This window comes from Elephantulus edwardii, unplaced genomic scaffold, assembly GCF_000299155.1.
Source record: "Elephantulus edwardii isolate Elephantulus edwardi_28Jun2011 unplaced genomic scaffold, EleEdw1.0 scaffold00212, whole genome shotgun sequence".
Taxonomy (NCBI): domain Eukaryota; kingdom Metazoa; phylum Chordata; class Mammalia; order Macroscelidea; family Macroscelididae; genus Elephantulus; species Elephantulus edwardii.
This window is the reverse complement of record NW_006399962.1, coordinates 3,798,365-3,804,090: the sequence shown is the minus strand read 5'-3', so window position 1 is coordinate 3,804,090 and position 5,726 is coordinate 3,798,365. Positions and strand designations below refer to the sequence as shown.

Sequence of the window (5,726 nt, the reverse complement as noted above, 5' to 3'; positions counted from 1 at the left end):
GGTGACCCAGCTTCAACCATTCCCCCTCCTTCACCTTCCAGATTCTTTAGAGATAATTCACTTGTCCTGTGTTGGTGTGTGGTGGGCCCCTGTCCCATCAGCTGTGGCCAGCAGCAGGATCACCATAAGTAGACATGACCTCTGGCCCCACTCCTGGGTGCCCAGAAACGGGCAGCACACCCCGAGGGGCCCCTACTCATGGGGGCATTTCCAAGTCCATCTTCATCTCACTAAGGGTGAAATCAAGGAGGTCTCTGGGGACAGAGCATTCTGGGCATACATAGTCCAGGGACATCAAATACATGAGATGAATGACTAAGATCAGTGTAACTGACCACAGACTAGGCAGGCGGAGGACAGAATCAAGATCTGGTCACCAGAAGCTGGAGCTGCTTAGGGAACTTAACATCTAAATATGTGCAGCAATTAAAATTTGGAGTAACAGCAACTTTGGCATCCTTAAAAATGTTCAAGTATGGGTGGGAACTTTCCAGCACTTGACTGGAAGAGTAAGCCAGAAACAGCATTATTAAGAGGCACTAAAGGAGGCCCCGCTTTTCCAGGCCTGGACGACAAGTCCTGGCTCTGCCAATGCTGGCCAGAGGTTACAAAACACACCTGCCTTTGTCTGGTGGATGGGGACTGTGGTCCTAAAAATGTCCTAGAAAAAGGAGGCATGAAGGCCTTCCCCAACAAGAAGGATATTTCCTACCGCTGGAAATGGTGGGGAATCACCCAAGTCCCTACTTCCAGTTGTGGGAGGCTGTGAACAAGGGAGAGGACAGGCAGCCCTACAGCTTGGTGGGCTGGGAGGGGCAGGTGGCCAGGCCCACTGGACGAGGGCAGGACCATGGGCAGGGAGTTGCCACCCCGTTCTTGCCAGCAGGTGTCCAGGATGGGGTAGAGCTTGCCCTGGAAGTCAGCCTGGAACGTGTAGAGCAGCCGCAGGTCGTCGGGGAGCAGCCGCAGGTCGTCGGGGTGGTCAGCGTCGAAGAATGTGAGCTCGCCTTGCTCGTAGTGCAGGTAGACCCCGATGCGGTGAGGGTGGCCAGCCACGGGCAGCGACACCCGGGGGCAGCCGAAGGCCTCGTACACGCGCCCCTCCTTCAGGCCGATGAGCCACACGCCATGCTCGGGGGACTTGCTCAGCTTGCCCTTGCGGCTCCTTGTGCCCTTGATGACTCCCAGGCGCCAGTCGGTCTTTCTGCCCACGACCACCTCCCAGTAGTGGCGGCCGCAGGAGAAGCCCCGGCTGGCCAGGACACAGGTGCTGTAGTCGAAGCCCTCGGGCTGGCTGGCCCGCCGCTGAGCCAGGAGCCCACACTGCACCACGGTGTTGCCTTTGGAGAGCTCGAGGAGGGGGTGGGCCGTGGCAGGGTCCAGCTTGAGAGACTCAGGGGCTGAGAGAACTTTCCGGAAGAGCCTTTTCCACACAGTCAGCTTGATGTCGGCCTGGTGGAGGCCTGGCTTGAAGGGCCGGGCCTGCTGGAGCTCCGCTCTGGAGGCCAGAGAGTGGCATTTCCGGATGAATTCATGGTGGCTCTCATTACCGAACTGCTCCAGCACACGCTCAGCCTGGACCGTCCGCTCCCGCGTCCAGTGGGCCTGCTCTAGTTGCACGTCCAGGGAGGCCACGAGGCCACGGGTATGGCCCTCCAGCCCCTCTAGACAGCGGGCTTTCTCCTCGTCCACCAGGTGGTGCAGTTCCTGGAACTCACGGCGGATCACCCAGCTGAACACGTCCGACTCATTGACAATTCGGGTCTTGTTGTTGACCAATTTGGCGATGTGCTCATCCACTTTCTTCTGCTCCTGCTTTAGGACGGAGGTGAGGCTTGCTAGCTCCTCCTGCTCAAATCACGTGCCCCGCTGTGTGCCCACTCCACCTGCTCCCATCATGTGCTCCCTCAGGCTCCACCTGCTCCCATCACGTGCCCTGCCGCGTGCCCCCATTTCTTAAGCTCAAGGAACTGAAGAACAAATTCAAACCTAGAGTTGCTGTAATCAAGGATGCTTTGGGCAGAATATTAAATGATCCAGGAAGTATTAAAAGAAGATGGAAGGAATATACTGAGTCATTATATAAAAAGGAATTGGCAGATACAGAAGAATTTAAAGAAATAACATATGAGCAAGAGCCTATGGTGATGAAGGAAGAAATTCAAGCTGCTTTTAAGGAAATAGCAAAAAATAAGGCCCCAGGAATAGATGGTATATCAATTGACATATTTCAGCTAACAGATGCTGCCCTGGATGTGCTCACCAAGTTGTGCCAAGAATCTGGAGAACAACCACTTGGCCAACTGACTGGAAGAGATCCATATTTGTTCCCATTCCAAAGAAAGGTGACCCAGCTGAGTGTGGAAACTACAGAACAGTGTCATTGATTTCACATGGAAGCAAGATTCTACTGAAGATTATCCAAAAACGATTAGAACAGCACATCAGCAGAGAACTGCCAGAAGTCCAGGCTGGGTTTAGAAGGGGTCGTGGTACTAGGGATATTGTTGCTGATGTTAGATGGATCTTGGCTGAAAGCAGAGAATACCAGAAGAATGTCTATCTGTGTTTCATTGATTATGCAAAGGCATTTGACTGTGTGGATCATAACAAACTGTGGCTGACTCTGAGAAGAATGGGAATCCCAGAACATTTAATTGTGCTAATGCGAAACCTGTACTTGGACCAAGAGGCAGTAGTCAGAACAGAGCAGGGTAACACTGCATGGTTCAAAATGGGGAAGGGTGTACGCCAGGGATGCATCCTGTCTCCATACCTTTTCAACATGTATGCAGAGCAGATTATCCGAGAAGCTGGGCTCTATGAGGAGAACTGTGGCATCAGGATTGGTGGAAGATCTATTAACAATCTGCGTTATGCAGATGACACAACCCTGCTTGCTGAAACTGAGGAGGACCTCATGCACTTGCTGCGGAGGGTCAAGGACTGCAGCCTTCAGTATGGACTGAGGCTCAATGTCAAGAAGACAAAGATTCTCACCACTGGACCAATTGGCAGCATCAGGATGGATGGCGAAGAGATTGAGATTATTCACAGCTTCAGTTTGCTCGGCTCCACAGTCAACACTCTTGGCACCAGCAGTCAGGAAATAAAAAAGTGTATTGCGATGGGAATGTCTGCTGTTAGGGACCTCTCTAAAGTACTCAGGAGCAACGGTGTCTCTCTGGAGACTAAGGTGCACCTGATACAGGCCATGGTCTTTGCAATCGCTTGTTATGCATCAGAGAGTTGGACAATGACTAGGGAGGACAGAAGGAGAGTTGATGCTTTTGAGCTGTGGTGCTGGAGAAGAGTACTGAATGTACCATGGACTTCCAGGAAAACAAACAGATTCATCTTGGAGAGGATTAAACCAAGCTACTCCTTGGAGGCAAGGATTCTGGGGCTTCATCTGACATACTTTGGACATGTTGCCAGGAGGGACGGGTCCTTGGAGAGGGACATCGTGCTTGGGAGGGTGGAGGGACAGTGCAGGAGGGGAAGACCCTCTATGAGATGGATTGATTCGGTGACTGGGGTAATCGGGATGGGTGTGTCAGAGGCAGTGTGGTTGGTGCAGGATAGAGCAGGGTTTAGGGCTGTTGTGCTATGAGTTGCAAACGACTCGACGGCACATAACAACAACAACAACATGTGAAACCTATTACTAGACCAAGAAGGTATTGTGTGAACAGAGAAAGGGAACACTATATGGTTTTAAAATTAAGAAAGAGATGCAGCAGGGTCATATAATTTCTCCATACTTCTTCAGTCTGTGTGCTGAGCAAATAATTAGAAAAGCTGGGCTCTATGAAGGGAGCTCCGGACTCTGTGAAGAAAAATATGGCATCAGGATTGGAAGAAGACTAATCATAACTTGCATTATGCAGGGAGCTTTGGCCTAGTGGTAAGAAGCTGTGCTGCAATCCCAAAGTACACAGTTCAATTCCACCAGCTGCTCCAAGGAGAAAGATGGGCAATCTCCTCCTGTGCAATTAACTGCCTCTGAAAACCTGCTGGAGGGTCAGTGATGGGTCGGTTCTGACTCAACAGTCCATAACAATAACAACAACATGCAGATAACACAACCTTTTTTGTTGAAAGTGAGTAGGATTTGAAACACTTGCTGCAGAAGATCAAACACTCCAGCCTTCAGTAAGGATTACATTTCAAAGTCATGAAAACAAAAATTCTCACCACTGGACCAGAAAGGGACATCACGATAGATGTAGAAAAGACCAAAACTCTTAATGACTTCATCTTATTTGGATCTACAATCAATGCACATAATACCAGCAATAGGGAGAGATCAGGAGATGTATTGCACTGGGAAAGTCTGCAGTCAGGGATCTCTCTAAATTACTTGAGGAATAATGATGTTAGTTTGGGGACGAAGATGTTCCTGATTCAGGCCATCATCTTTTCAATCACTTGCTATGCATCTGAGAACTGAACATTGAATAAGGATGACAGAAGAAGAACTGATGCCTTTGAACTGTGGTGTTGTAGAATATTGACTATCCCGTGGACAGCAAAAGAACAGATAGGTCTTGGAGAAGGTGCTACCAGCGTGCTTCTTGGAGGGAAGGATGGTGAAATTTCATCTTGCATTCTTTGGGCATGTTGCTAGGAGAGGCTATTCTTTGGAGAAGGACTTGATGCTTAGAAAGGTGGAGTGATGGCAAAGGAGAGGACCCTCAACCAAGTGGATTGACACAGTGACTGTAGCAAAGGGCTCAAGTGTGTCAGAGATTGTGAGGTTGGCATAGGATAGGATAAGGTTCAGATCTGTTGTTCATAGAGTTATTATGTATTGTACTTGACAGCACCTAACAACAACAACATCTTTCCAGTTATAAATTTCGTGCTGGAGATAATGCCACTCATTCATTTAACAAATAATTCTGAATTTTAACTTAGGCACTGCTAAATAGGAGAGCTATCATGGTGTGTGCAACATGGTCCAACACCTCAACAAGTTTCCGCTTCTGGTAAAGCCCACTTTTGAAAACTGGCCTTGTAAACAATGTATATTGCTATTTTATAAATTGTTATACAAAAATCCTATGTTTGATCTGAGAGCTTCAGAACATGGTACAAATTATTCCCAGAAGGGAAGCAGAATTCAAGTAAATTGTCTTCAAATTATGTAGCAAGTAAAAATCCAGGTAGAATCTTAAACATCTAATTAGCTGCACTTTTCATCAGCTGTAGTTTTCTACAAATCACTTTTGTCTTTGCATTTTAATTTTATCCCTAGAAGTATTACTTAATATGCAATTTAACAATGAACAAAAATACTGGAAATTTCTGCTACTTAAGACAAAGGGTCGATTTGAGGAGAATAGTTGAACTTTCACCTCTGAAACCCTAAAATTATTTTTGTGACTTGTGATAATTTATTTAGGGAGCTCTAGTAGTCTAGTACGCCAGGGATGTGTCCTATCCTCCATACCTTTTAAGCCTGTATGCAGAACAGATTATCTGGGAGGCTGGGCTCTATGAGGAGAAATGTGGGGTCAAGATTGGTGGAAGACCTATTAACAATCTGCATTATACAGATGACACAGCCTGCTTGCTGAAACTGAGGAGGACCTGAAGCGCTTGTTGCAGAGGGTCAAGGACTGCAGCCTCCAATATGGATTGAGGGTCAATGTCAAGAAGACAAAGATTCTCACCACTGGACCAATTGGCAGCATCAGGATGGGTGGTGAAGAGATTGAGAT

At 48.0% G+C, this 5,726-nt stretch overlaps 1 pseudogene; it reads right to left on the bottom strand.

Moving 5' to 3' along the window:
- Positions 1 to 791: 791 nt before the first annotated feature.
- LOC102844705 overlaps positions 792 to 5,726 on the bottom strand; it is a 12,870-nt pseudogene continuing 7,935 nt past the window's right edge.